General features: G+C 41.8%; 1 protein-coding gene across 2 annotated transcripts in view; it reads left to right on the plus strand.

Annotated features, from left to right (window-relative positions):
* Positions 1–395: 395 nt before the first annotated feature.
* Positions 396–15,168, plus strand: part of LOC119660891 (paired box protein Pax-6) — a 148,927-nt gene continuing 134,154 nt past the window's right edge. The window contains exon 1 of one of the 2 annotated variants that reach the window (XM_038069821.1): positions 396–649. The gene's annotated coding sequence lies outside the window, so the exon portion shown is untranslated. Of the gene's footprint in view, positions 650–11,161; positions 11,260–15,168 lie in introns of those variants that run through there. The other variant, XM_038069820.1, reaches the window with a different exon arrangement.

The raw sequence follows: 15,168 nt of genomic DNA on the forward strand, positions 1-15,168 counted from the left end.
TTGAAAAATATATGCAACAAAATATGGTACTTTTTTGTAATTCCAAAGGTTGAACAGAAAAAAACATATCCAATCTGAAAAATATGGAGCAAAAATTATACACAAAAAAAGAAAGTATATATCAATATAAATTTCAACAAACAACCATGTTTCACTTGTAAACAAAATCTCAAACCGTTTGCACACCTGTAAGTTCTCCTCAAACAAATGTTTCATAAAACTTTAGTGCAAAAAGTTACAGATACATACCATATTGCATTTCTTGTAAGATAAGAAAGCAGAATCTTTCTTCCAGTCGATAGAACCCCCCCTTTCCTCAACCCCCCTCGCAAAAACGTACAAGTATCATAACGGGCGCGCGTCAAAATATACTACTTCGATCCTAAATCGTTTGGTGAATATTGGACGCTCCTTTTTTCGCGCTTCATCGGAATTTCCTTGAAAACTCTTCGTGGTTTTTTTTTTTTTAAAAAAAAACTCTAGGTAGGTGGTCTCACGTGGTTTTAACATGGCGCGTGTGATGACTTAGTTTGTGATGTTTTTTTTTTTAACGTTGAGTGCATTCAAAGTTAATCAGAAGTTAAAAAAAAAAGGTTGCTTAGAAAATCAGCTCCCTATTGATATTGATAGTCACATGATTTTGTACAAGGTAGGTAGATGTTTTTGTAGTTTTCACTTTTTACTAGTATCCCTAGTTCCTATCCCCTGCATCATCAACGGCGCAACAACTGGTATCCCGTCTAGGCCTGCCTTAATAAGGAACTACAGACATCCCCGTTTTGCGCCGAGGTCCACCAATTCGATATCCCTAAAAGCTACCTGGCATCCTGACATCTCAGGCAGGGTTTGCCTCGTCTTCCTACCATAGACATTGCCCTTACAGGCTTTTCGGGCTGGATCATGGTTAAGTGACCAGCCCACCGTAACCTATTGAGCCGGATTTCATCCACAAGCTGACGGTCGAGATATCGATCATAGACTTCGCCATTATGTAGGCTACGGAATCGTCCATCCTCATGTAGGGGGCCAAAAATTCTTCGGAGGATTCTTCTGTCGAACGCGGCCAAGACTTTGCAATTCTTCTTCTTGCTAAGATCCCAAGCCTCCGAGGAATACATAAGGACTGGCAAGATCATAGTCTTATTAGATGAAGGTAGCTTGTACGTCTCAGGTCGTTCTTCCCATAATGTCGATATTGTCAGCATAGGCCAGTAATTGAGTTGACTTAAAGAGGACCCTACCCCTCGCATTTACCTCTGCATTACGAACCACTTTCTCGAGGGCCAGGTTAAAGAGGACGCATGATAGTGCATACCCTTGTCTGAGGCCGTTGTTGATGTCGAATGGTCTCGAGAGTGATCCTGCTGCTTTTGTCTGGCCTCGCAGATTGGTCAAGGTCAGCCTAGTCAGTCTTATCAATTTCGTCGGGATACAGAATTCTTTCATGGCCGTGTACAGTTTTACCCTGGCTATGACGATGAAAAGATGGTGCAACTGAGGTCGATATTTCAACAGTTTTTCCATCGCTTGTCGCAGAGAGAAAATCTGATCTGTTGCTGATTTGCCTGGAGTGAAACTTCTTTGGAATGGGCCACTGATGTTCTGGCGGGACCTCCAACTCGCCGATGTTCTGGTTGTTCAGTAGTCCATCAAAGTATTCAACCCATCGCTCCACTATGCCCATGCTGTCGGAAATCAGATTTCCATCTTTGTCTCGGCAACTTGTTGGTAAAACTTGCGCGCCTGGTGCCGTTGCTCCCTGTACTTTTCGAGTTCACATACCTGTTGGTTCTCCCAGGCTTACTTTTTCCGTCTGTGAAGTCGCTTCTCTGCTCGCCGGAGTTCGTGATAAGTCTCTGCGCGAGCTCGCGTTCTTTGAGAATGCAGCATTCTTCCGTTCCGTTGCTAGCTTACATTCATCGTCAAACCAGCTGTTCCGACTCTTTTTGCGGCTGGGGCCAAGTATGTTTGTGGCCTTATTTTATGATAACGTTCTTCAGGTGATTGTGAGGTGAGGTCCTCTGTTGACTGCGGTTATTGCGGCATCCATTTCTCTCTCATAGGTGTCGCGGAGGGTTGTGTTGTGGATGGCTTCAGTGTTAACTCTCATCTAATTGTCAGAGGGGATTCTGGGTGGTGTTGTTTTTGGAGCTCGGAGCACCATGCCAACCAGATAGTGATCCAAGTCTATATGTTCTGACATTCATCAAGGCTGAGAGGTGGCGGCGTTCGATCAACACGTGGGAGACTCGCCTTCATCCTACTCTGTCTGTAGCTTTACGTTAATAAAGAGCTCTCAGCGGTCACCGCGTGGAGGTGAAGATAGGATTTTGGTGGTAGAGTTATTGGTGTTGGTTCAGCAGGCATTTCCAGGTTTTATGCTCCATCATGGGTATCAGTCCACGTTTCGCCCTGTGACCTATACTACCCTTTGACCACTTGTTGTATTATCCCCATTGTATTCTCATCGGCCAGAAGTCCGTTAACCGTATCAGGACGGACAATGTTGATAAAAGAGATATTGGAATATTGGGGTTTTGTAACAAAATGTCTGGTGAAGCCTTCTTTCTTCTCAATAGTAGCGTCCGTTTCGTAGGCCTCGTTACCCATTTGTTTCCGTATGAAAAACGCGTTGAATTTTGTTGGGGTATTGAATTAGTCCGCCTTGTGGTCGTTTCTGATCAATACCCTTGCCACCCGTTGGGGTGTTTCGTCCCCACGTACTCGAGGAGGGCGATCAGATCCGAGTCTGCAAGGAACTCATCTGAAGTGGCTTCGGCCACGAAGCCTCACCGGAGGTTATCTGGTACCATGGGAACTGGGACGGCCCTCTGAGAGCATATGCTCCGGGAGAATTCCTGGAGGATGTATTCTCGGCCCGGTTATTTGCGGTTGGCCCCCTAGTGGGAGTTTCATGGTGGTTGTGGTTATGCCTACATCGCGGGCAGAGCTCCTCGGAGCTCAAGCGTGGAGTTGCGCTGTCCAACTCGGGTGCCGTACCCCTTAGTTGCGGCAGAGGTGTTAGATAGGCCTCGCATCCACTGGTATGAATGCTGAGCCTGCACTCAGTATAAACCAGGACCGCTGTGCTTGCATGGCGGGGCTCTGATTGTGGTCACAAATTCAATCTGTGTCCGAAGAGGACTGTGGGATTATGCCTACATGGCAGGTACTCACGTAAAACCCCCAGGACTTTCAATACCCTTGTCAAATCGCGGTCTGTTCATATAATTTGCGAGGTGTGTACGAACGGATGTCTTGACCTTCATGGGATCTACTGTCCGAAGTTTTGGAGTAAATACCCATGGATTCGGAGGGACTACCGGTGAACGTTGATTGGGGAAGTTGAGGTCTTTGAGGATTGTTCATCAATGCAGGGTAGAACTAATGTCTAAGTGCAGGAATTGGTGTTGGTTGGTGAAGGTTCATATTTTGTCTACGAGGAGGTGCCGGTGGGTCGTGTTGGAAATAGATTTTTAGTCCGCAACTGTGAATTATTGGCATCCTGTGTCCTGTCATCCATATTCTGGAGTTTCAGGCATAAATGAAGAGCTTTCGCTAGATCCGCGGGCTCCCGAATACTAAGCAACCGAGCAAGATCCCCTCTAAGTCTGCGTATAAAAGTGTCTAAGGGTTTGTCCCTATAGGATTGTGTCATTATGTTGAGTGATTCTTAACTCAAGTTCATTGAGCCAAGTTTACTCAGAATTAGTAAAAGATGATGATGATAGACATTTTGGTAGAACTCAGGTAGAACTCAGGTAGAACAGTGTTTGTGCCTTGTACAAGAGTCTTGTCCTCGAGTGTGCCCAGATCACGTTTCTCCGCATAGTGTAGCGTTAGACATTTCGAAATTTTCTCCCAGTTAAGGGGTGTATTATAGGATTCTAACGCAATGTCCGCATGTCCTACAATTTTGTTCCGTATCACAGACAGGATTCCGTAGTACTTTGCAGTGAAGGGTCAAGTGTTCGTATATTTTCTGTAGGCGGTCAGCGCCGACATTGATAGGAATATCAATGTCATTATTTATGGCAGCCACGGGGGTCATCATAAGGTTGAAGGTTGCCTGCCCTGAGCTTGAAGGGTGGCTGCGACTATTTGTGCAATAATTTGCCTCATTTCCTAACTAATCTCAATCAATTGTTTGGGACATTATTCTGAGCCGGTAGTCCACTACCTGCTGCAGAGGGAACGTTTTGACGAGGATGGATAGGATTTTTTTGAGTGAACGCAACAAATCTCAATAATTGAGATGAAAAACGAAAGTTTCATCACTTTAGAACACCTTTTTAAGGTTTTGTGTAAAACAAAACCTGATTCAAATCGGTTTACTATTTGACTGTCTCTCTGTCCGTTTTTCTTTTTGAGGAGGTGGAAATCTTCAAAAGACATGGGCCTGGACACGCCAGCGTGTGGGATTCTTACCCACTAAAACCACCCTCGACTCCCCCCAAGCCCCGTGAAACCACCATATGGTATTACATCACGGGGCGGAATCAGCTCATTTTAGCTTGGTTCCCTTTCGTCCCTGCGCGGCGTACGTAATCGCGCTTTCCTTGTCTCTTCTGTCTTTCGGAGTTTGCGCAGACCATGGAGTTGATCGCATCCCAGTTTTCCTGACATGCTAACATTTTTCGCATCAGATTTTCTGGTACGAGTACCTCTCCTAGAGTCTCCTCTGGGTTCTTCCTTTCCTCCACAAACCTTGGACAGTGGAATAATACATTCTCTGGGTCCTCTGGGACTCCATTGTTGTTTGGAAAATCGGGTGAGGTATCTAGTTTAAACCTGAACAGATACTGGCGATATCCTCTATGCATCGTGAGAAACTGGGTAAGGTTATAATTAATTTCACTGTGCCGTCTCTACAACCACTTCTTGATAGCAGGGATGAGCCTGTGTGTCCACCGACCCTTTACCTATCTATTTAGAGATCTCTCCTTTTCGGTGTTCTTCGTCTGCGATAAAGGAGAGATAGATTTCATATTGTACATATTCGTCGTCTCATCTGCCAAGATGTCAATGGGCATCATTCCAGAGATGCCGAATACTACATCCTTTGAGACAGTCCTAAATGACGAGCTTAGGGCGTTTTTTTTTTTTTTTTTCCGATGGAAGGTGGAAAGCTTCAAAAGCTACCGCAGGCTCCTGCCACACGGTTATGTGGGACTCTTGCCCACTAAAACCACCTCCTTCTCCTTCCACTCTCCCCGCGGGACTTCCATTTGGTATTACGTCGCGGGGCTGAATCAGAATTTATTCTGCGCTCATGTCAACATTTGTGTTCCTCTCGCGTTCATTCTTTCGGATGACTTCCTCCTGCCTAAGTTTCTTTCCGATGGCTGTAATCACTTTTTCGACTTCGGTCCATATCCCCTTGGCTTTCACCATAAGCTCCATGATATTTTCGGGTGTAAAGTGCTCCCCGGTTGTAGCTTCTAACGTAGCCCTTTGGGTTTCAAATCTGGGGCAGTGAAAAAAGACGTGTTCTGCGTCCTCTGGAATGTTTGCACACTGTGGGCAATATGGCGAATCATCGCGCCCAAATCGGTACTCGGTGCTCGATAGCCTCCGTGTCCGCTCAAGAATTGAGTTAGGTCGAAACCTACTTCGCCGTGAGGTCGCTCGATCCATTTCCGGATATCCCATATGATTTTGTGAGTCCAACGGCCTTTTTCTGACTCGTCCCACTTCTCTTGCCATTCCGCGACAGTTTCAGCTCGTGCGAACCCACCCTTGAAATAAGGAGTCGACGGCTCGGCCTTGGGCCACCTATATTTGGTAGCATTCTCGCAACCAGCGCTCCGATGTTATATGCCTTGGTTGCTGCACCCTCCACATGCAATCTGAAATTCAACCTCTGGTCAATCATTACACCTAAGTACTTAAGTGCAGGCTTGGAATAAATTGTTTGCATTCCAACTTTGATCTTCATGGAAGTGCACTTTCTCCGCTTGGTAATAAGTACTACTTCCGTCTTATGCTCTGCGAGCTGTAGACCAGCATTCTCTAACCAGGATTTAATCTCATAGACTGCTTCATTTGCATAGAGCTCGGCTTCCTCGAGAAGGCGTGCAACAACTGTCACACCAATATCGTCCGCGAAACCAATGGAGGCCACACCAGTGGAAAGGTCTAGGGTCAGTACCCTGTTATACATAATAATCCACAAGAGTGGCCCTAGGACAGACCCTTGCGGAACTCCGCATGTCGTTTGGTAGGATTTCATTCCTTCATCTGATTCGCAGCACAGAGTCCTATCGATTAGGAAGTCGGCAACAATACGCACCAGGTACTTCGCCACGCCTAAGTTAATTAGGGACTCAAGTATCTTGCTCCATCTAGCGGAATTGAAGGCATTCTTCACATCAAGTGTAATCACTGCACAACATTTGCCCTCGTCAAGTGTGGTCTTAGCTGTGTTAGCTACTAGGACAAGTGCATCCGTTGTAGACCTCCCCTTTCGAAAACCGAACTGATTTTCGGAGAGACCGCCATCCTTTTCGGCAATTCGAATTAATCTGTTGTAGATTACTCGTTCGAATAGTTTGCCAGTATTATTTAGAAGGCATATCGGCCTGTAGGACGAAGCTTCACTCAAAGGTTTGTTTGGCTTGGGGACTAGAATTAATTTCTGCTTCTTCCATTGTGTAGGAAATACTCCTTCTTTAAGGCATGTGGTGAACGCCTCGGCAAACATATTTGGAGCTATTTTTACTGCTGCCTTCAGAGCTTTATTGGGGATGCTATCCAAGCCAGGTGAATGTAACCTGCAATGTCTTTCCCCAAATTAGAGCTGCATTTAGCAGGATCGAACTAACCCCTAGCTATAGGTAACCTGGAAACATGTCCTCTCACATTCGGCATCATCCTTGTCAAGGCCACATTTGCAGTGGATGCTTTGTCATAAGCATACTGCACGTGTTGCTTATAGCTAAGCTTCCCGTCTATCGTCACTCCCAAGTATTTGATGGCAGGTTTAGAAGTCATGACATGATCCCCAATTTGAATACAGGCAAAACTTCTTTTTCCTCTGCAAGTGTCAGACCAGAACTCTCTAGCCAACCCTTACCAGCACTGATCGCTTCGCATGAGTATAACTCAGCATCTTCGAGGTGCTTTGCGACCACAAGCAGCGCTATATCGTCGGTGTAGCCGACCAGCGTGGCTTCCTCCGGAAGGGGAAGATTAAGCATATCGTTGTACATGATGTTCCACAGCAGTGGGCCCAGTACAGAGCCCTGTGGGACACCCGCAGAGACAACGTACTCCTGGGGCCGACATCAGTATCATACCAAAGCCCCCGTTCTTGTAAATAGCTGTTGACAATAGCTGCAAGATAAGCGGGAATACCAATCTTCTCGTATCCGTATCTGTCTGTCTGTCCGTCACATGCATTTTTCTCGGAGACGGTTGTACCGATTGACACCAAATTTGGTGGAAATGTGAGAACTGTGAACGCTCACGCACACGGTGAGTTACATCAGTTTAAATCGAATTTGAGGAGGGTCATCTTCTTCTTCTTTTTGTTCAACCAAATTCTACTCCAAACTAGTAAATTTTTCAACGATGTAGGTAAGCAACTTATAAGCACTCACCACTATTTTTTGTTATTTATGCTACTTTTGACTGATTCCAGAAGCAATACCGAGGAAGGCCTGCCACTCTTTGCGGATGGGTTTTGTATTCTTAGCTATGGAGGAATGGCAAAACGTGAAAACGTGCCTAGAGAGTTGCTAACATAAGATGGACACAAAACCTTTATACCCCCAAGTGGAACTACCACGCATTTGAAGTTCCTCACATAAGGAAACAGAAAATCTTTTATCCCTGAAGCGTCTAGCTTCCAATTTCCCAACTTATGTCATCTTTACCATCTTAAAAAAATCTAACCGAGAGTTTCTAGCAGAAACCTACGTTTTTTATCTTCTGATTTAATCAAGCAAGTCTAGAACATGATTTCCACTTTCCCGACTTCTCACCAAAGAAAAGAAAAATTGCTTGTACTTCACTTTCCATCTGTGCCTTTCATTTTCAGTACAAATTCTATAATTTTTGTCCGTTTTTTTTTTCAAAATGTATCTTTTTTGGTTGTTCCAGTGAAGCTTAAGACTAGGATTGAGCCATGGTTGGTGGTGGTCTTTTAGTTACCATACAAAACAACTAACCGAAACAAATCCAGGATAGTTTTCACCCATCGTGGAAGTTTTTTAAGTATCTAGATAGTTTGATTGTTTTTCCAAGGTGAAAGAAGGACTCAAAAAAAAAAAAGATATTTCTGTTATTATATTTAGTGGGCGGATAATGAACGACCTTCCGCGGCTATATGGCTTTCATACCTTGTTGCTGCCTGTACATATCCACTATAAGTACCTATGCTGAGCTATGGACTGAGTATTCAACTTTACTCCTCCCAATCTACCGTAATTTTTAATTCATGTTATATTTACACCTTAAAAAAGATATTCTATGGCAGCATACGCACACACAGAAACGAGGGCTGTTTGCCTGCCTGTTCAAAATCCCAGGACGTAAATTGGGCGTACATGTTAAGTCTCATCGCCACACAAATTTCTTGAAAGAATAGGGATCGGGAAACAAGGAGGGGAGTGAGTCCCAGGCAAGAGAGAAAAATGCCTGCACGTCACATTAGATATTCAACACAACCCTCTTTCATGTTTTCACGCCAGCGGCTGTAGCGGATTTCGAGTGATTCCCAAGTGCGGCCTGGCTACGGGTGTGACTTATATAAGTTGCTTTAGATGGGCACACCTTCCGCCAAGTGATTGTATGTTTTCTTGCGTGTGTATCTACTTCAGCATTTTGTAACTATAGATGCGGAGTACGAGACGAACTTAGTATCGACTGAAAAGCGAAGCATGGGTACGCGGATTACTTATGTGGGCCGGTCACATAGTAAAGATACTTTGTAAGTTTTTGCTGTTGCTGTCATAAAGGGACACGGGATGTGAGTTTCACATGCATTATTCTGCCGATTGCATCGTTCCTTCCACGCATCGCGTAAAAAGTGCGTTCAAGAGACCAGATCCCAACGTTTCAAAGAGTTGACCGGAGCTTAACTGGGTCTGGGAGCTACATCTGACTTTGCGTGTGAATGAGATGTTGGTTTACGTATTCCCCACATTGGGCGCCAACTTAAACACATTGAAATGTTGGCGAATCCGCACCACATTGAAAGGCGAGTGATAGTGTTCGTTGATGTTTGGGGGGGGGAGGGGGGTGGCTCTTTGCTATATTAATGGTAATGGCGCCATGTGGGGCGGGCAATTTAGCCGTGGTTCGGTTTGTAGTGGGGTATGCTGCACGCTCAAATGAGGCAAGCCACAGCTTAATGGAGCTAGTATGTGTGCGCGAACCCTGGTTATCTCTCTTTTCTCCTTAAGTTTTCCCAGCATTCAAACAAAAAGTCGTTGTCTGGAAAAAATTCGCTTTCTGTGCAAATAGACTCGACCCATACTGTTGAACTGTGCTGCGACTCAAAAACAGCGAACGAATGAATGCGAAAGCATAGGACTACCCGCAATCCTTGGACTGGAAGGGGTAGCTACTAGCCCCAGACAAAACGTTAAATATTTTGAACAACAGTTGGCCCCGATGTTGTCGCGAAACCCGCTAGTGGGGGATCTAGCCAGTGCCAGGCGGCGCGTGGATTCAACTCATGTACAAGGGGGGGGGGGGGGAGGGATGTTCGCATCTTTTTTTTTTTTTTTTGACTGGATACTACATGGAAAATGGACGGCGCCTATTCTACCCTTACAAATCATGACGATAACATAACGACACAATCCCGACCAAGAAATCGGTGATGAACGAAAAATAACGAGCGTGGCAGGCATTGCAATGCATTTAAATGGATGGATGACGATGATGATGAGTAAGTTGCTATGCAAGATAGGCGGGAAAGACAGGCGGTACGGATTGGCGACTTAAACGAATGGTGTTGTGGCTGTAACGGTAACAAGTGTGCACGAATAAGATATTGTTTGAGATACGACAACTACGAAGACGGCGACGGGCGGTTGCTCAACATTTTATATATGTATCGAACTTCAGTAATTCGTACGGTACGCGACTATAAACATTTTTGTCAAATTTTCCAAATTAAGAAATAAATGAATAAATTATTTAATTATTATCATATTTCCGGTGTGAATTGAAAGAAAAAAATAATAATAAATAAATAAAAAAGACAACAAGGCGGTTATTAGTCTTTTCCCGGGGTATCTTTTTGGGTCCTACTAGGTCCTTCGCGTATTCAAGACAACAAGGATACCGGAATGTCTCTAATCATTTTGTGTTTTTGTTTAGTTGATCGTTTCTAAACATTTCAATTAATCGCGAAAACTGTGTCCAGGCTTTGTTCAAGTGTTTGTGCATTTTTCATCCCCATCAGTTTTATCATGTGTTTATGAATCTGACGTTCAGAGTAACGTACAATATAAATCCCTTTTTCGTTCCGAGTAACGTACAATCTAAACAAAAAAAAAACAACCCTTAAGTCTGACTGCTGTTACTGTCATCCTACAACTTTCAGTGCAACCAATTAATCGAAAAGATACTATTCTATGAAATCAGGAATCAAAAGCAACATAACACGATACCTAGATTTAGTATCTAATTTTCGCTGTTTCTCGTTTATTAGATTTTAATTTTCCGAAATATTGAATTTATTTAAAATAAATTTATTTAAAAAAACAAAAAAAACGTGCTTACTTTGATTTAAACAAAAAACCGTTTGGTGCTTCGGAAAAAATCAGTCAAAAGTACGGAAAATCTTTTTGTTTGATTTACCAAAAAAAAAAGATAAAGTACTGTATCGACACTAACCTCCTTCTGAACCTCGTCCCATCTGATCTCTGAATCCATTGAGACTATAATTTTAATAATTTCTCATTAATGCCAACAACGAAAACTTATGGAAATTGTATCTATTCTTTGCGTTGATTGAAATCTTTCATCGTTTAAACAATTCAACAGAGACTGTGCCCGTATTAGATATAATTATCCCAAAACAGGTTGTCCATAAATGTGAATTATAATCAGTTTTGTTTTAGTGATAATCTTTTTCGATGCAATTACCCCGTCATAACCCCTTAAGTTTATGAAAAGCAAGTAATCGGTGTATAAGTTTTCCCCTCCCCAAAAAGAAAAAAAGAAATAAGAAAGTGAAGAATTACTATCTATGAATTATCGAGCAATTATTTGGATTTATTTAGTGTGATAGCTAAAAATAAGGTAAATCTAAAAATAAAAACTTGATATGTAAGTTGTGACTAGAAAAGATATTTTGGCTTTTATAGAGAAAGTAATATTAATATTTGTTTTTATTAGCGATAATTAATCGGTGAATATTATTTTAATATTATTGTTCCTTCTGTATCTATCTAAATGAAAAAACCAATTTCGGAATTTATCTCAAGACGAACTATATGGAAACGAAATTTGTTTTATTTTTTTTTATTTTATTTTTATTTTTTTTTTATTTTATTTTTATTTTTTTTAATTTTATTTTTATTTTTTTGTATTTTATTTTTATTTTTTTTTACCACCAAAATAACATTTTTTACCTTGTTGCATTCTGTTATACCTCCGATGGCAATAGTTAGCAGTCTTATCAGTTCCTTTTGTCCCGATTACTCTGGATATTACAAGAGAATATATAGATACTATGGGGGTCATAATATATATCTTAGTGGACCTACCCTATCCCCTAAGATACCCACAAACTAAAACCACAAACCATGGACTAAACAATGGAAGAAAAAATAAAGCAAATTTTATTTCTTAAAAGCCGAATAATGAGTTTTTGTTTCTCATTCACCGGTATTTCGAGGACCAGTTGTCCTCCTTAGTCAGTTTTTGTCTTGTCGTTTGAGAAGAGAGATTTTTCTATTGTAAAATAAGAATGAAGTGCTCTGACACACTTCAAGGCCCTGATCCAATATGGATTGTTGCGTCAACGATTATTATTATAAAATATGCCGAAAAAAACGACATAAATAACTGAAGAAACATGGACTAGACTCCTGACAAACTTCTCTTTTTTTGACAAGGTTAACAGTGGTAATACCATACGTCAAAATCTAAAAACCTCTCCAAAACTAAATACAGTGTTTGAAATTTGCTTGGCCGCACACATCTCTTTTTTTTAACAGTATGAAATGCATTGATAAAGTGAATAAAATAAATAAAGTTTTTAATTTAATTAAAAAAAAAAATACCTGCCTAAAAATGACACTTCAAAAATGGATGCTCCAAAACCGAAATAATAGCAAATTTTCGGAAAAATGAAGTAAAATTAATAGACAAATAGCGTGGCCTTCCTCAAACTACATTTTTTTGTTTTGAGCGTATATGCATACATATATATTTCAGGAGTGACAAACCCCCTTCTTCAATACAAAGCTACTTGCTTAGCCGCACTATAATTAATTATCAAAATATCGAAATATGATCGATAGTTTTGAGAATTTTGAGTTTCTACTAAAAGTACTTGGACTTCTTAGCACTGATGAAGGGAACAAGTGGTTCCCGAAATATCGGTGTTTTCAAAACTAATAAATTAACACTAGCGAATAGAAAAAAGCAAGTTTTTATTATTTCAAATAATAAAAGTAGTTGGACCTCCCCGTTTACTAGTTTTTTTTCCTGAAAAGTTCAGCTTGACAGTAAATTGAATTAATTAACTTTCGAAGTATTTTTATCTTCAAATTCAAGCACTCGTTGCAAAATTATTGTTTTTAAGTCCGTTGTTGCCGATCTATTTGCGTAAACAGCCCTTGCTTCGATTGGATCAAGACCTGGACTATTGCCTTTCCAGTCAACAAAAAAACAATATTGACCCAGACGGACATTTTTGTCAACAGGAATACTGTCCTTATCTTGCTGAATTATGAATTCTGTGCCATTATTTATCTTTTGAATAGCCAATTAGAACATCGTTCAAGATCCCGATAAATCTTCCTCATAGACCGGTTTTTCGAGGACCAGTTGTCGTCTTCCTCAGTGAGTTTTTGTCTTCATTTTGTTTGTTATAAAATCCAATTACAATTTTCTGTAATTAGAATTTACTCTCCGTATCTGAACGACGCATAGTTCAGTCTTGAGAGGTCATTTGTAAGCAGATTCTGGCCAATACCAGCTACCTCCGTCGGGTCTGTCTAGATTAATTCTTTTCTCATTTGAAATAATGACATTATACCACTTTTCCGTCCAAACCTATGATTTTTTATACACATCTAATCTGACAGTTGTATCACATCCTCGAATCTATTAATTCATCATATGAAAGATAGGTTTCAGAACATAATGCTACGCGCGCGGCGCGATGCGACATTTTATCGTTACGTTTTTTGGGGGGGAAATCTCTGTGTTTTGGCTAAGCAAATTTCGCGTCAATGCCGCTATCTATGCCGAGTGTGAAATATCCTTGATTTTGGAATAGATTGAACAATCGTGGTACCTTAAAATTTTCAATCTTTTTTCATATTTTTATAACTGAAACCCTGAAAATACCTGGGAAAATTTAAATTTTTAAACTGACCCACGACTGTTCGGTATACCCTAATTTTATTTTAGGTTTTGTATTATTTTCTTTCAACTTTTTCAAATGATGCTTGCGCTGATCGTGAAATCAACAAACTTTCACGGTTTGAGTTCAAATCTAAGATACATCGATGGTCTACCCCAGCAGACCACCGAACTTTATAAGGAATTAATTGCATTGAAATTGGTTTTTTCTCTGAATAGAATTTATCTTTTTAATCATTTATATTTCTCTATGGATGCCTTGATTCGTATTATGTGAAATTAAATGGTGCCAAGACCTCTGCGTAATAAAATTCATACACGCTCCAGAGGAAAATTTAACCGCCAGATAGTATTCTTATAAAAATAGATATTAGATAAGGACCATTGTCTCTATCCTTTAAAGCGAGTTTTTAAGATGCATAAAATCAGTAAAAAGTCGGCCATGAAGAACCTTAGTCGTAATATTTTATTTGTGTGTTGCTTTTATCCAATCCGAATCTTTTAGAATGTCCTTTCGTTTTTATAATTTTAAACCAAATCACTGGCAAACATAGTGTACAACATAGTAGTGACCAGTGACACGAGACCTATAAGACCATCCATAAATCTGTGTAATCAAAATAGGATTTGAACCCAGGGCATGTGCTACGTATTGACCTAGTCAGAATGTAAATTCTGCCTCGAATAATTTCAGCGTGTTTTCTGTTGTTTCCACAGTGGCCGACGTGACCAAATTACTAACGAAAATAGGGAGAGATTCTGATTTAATTTTCTCTTTATTTTACTGATTAAAATTCACAAACACCGTACATGAATGTAGACTACGTCTCCACTAGCCGGCGGTCGGGACCAGAAGAAGGAAGAAGCGCGTGTCAGGCCGCCAGCTGTGTCGGCGGTAGTTCAGTGCACCGGCAGAAGTGGCTTCACTACGGATTCACTTCGCCCCCAGCTGAACCCGCGCGGTTCAGCGGAGGAACCTGGGACTTGATCCTGCCAATGGGATTACTAGGCGAACCTGACGCTTCGTGGACGCTTTTTTGGATCGTCCCCCTTTTCGGTGAAGACCTTCAGTCTCGACAAGGAGTCCCATTTGAACGTCGAAAAAAAGGAGTGCTCTCGTCGCTCCAGGACTTTAAAGAGGCCATCATATGGCGAATGCAGCGACGTCCGGGGAGCCTCCATACTGATGAGGTTCTGTGAGCATGTCTTCAGGTCCCTGGGAATGTCGACCTCTGATGTTGTATGTCGGAAAGTGGAGTCGGTCGCAGTTTGCCTGAGCAAAGGCAGCATGCCGGAGTCGCTTAAATCTGTTCTGATATCCAGAACAGTGATCACGGGGAGTAGCAGATTCCCCCTGTACACCATCTCACTGGGTCTGACTATGAACTCCTCGCGAGCCAATAAATCGGCCTTCAGCGTTGGGTGCCAACGATCCAGCATCCCATTGGACTGTATGCAGTGCCAAAGGGCCAATGATGTAGAAACGCATGGTCGACTTCTTTTTTACGTGCTTGTTGATGTTACACTTCTGGCATGCGATGCGCTATCTCGCCCAAGAGTTTACGTCCTTGCTCATGGACGGCCAGAAGTCCTGATGTTTCCCCCAGCCAAGAT

The sequence above is a fragment of the Hermetia illucens genome, chromosome 7 (assembly GCF_905115235.1).
Source record: "Hermetia illucens chromosome 7, iHerIll2.2.curated.20191125, whole genome shotgun sequence".
Classification (NCBI taxonomy): domain Eukaryota; kingdom Metazoa; phylum Arthropoda; class Insecta; order Diptera; family Stratiomyidae; genus Hermetia; species Hermetia illucens.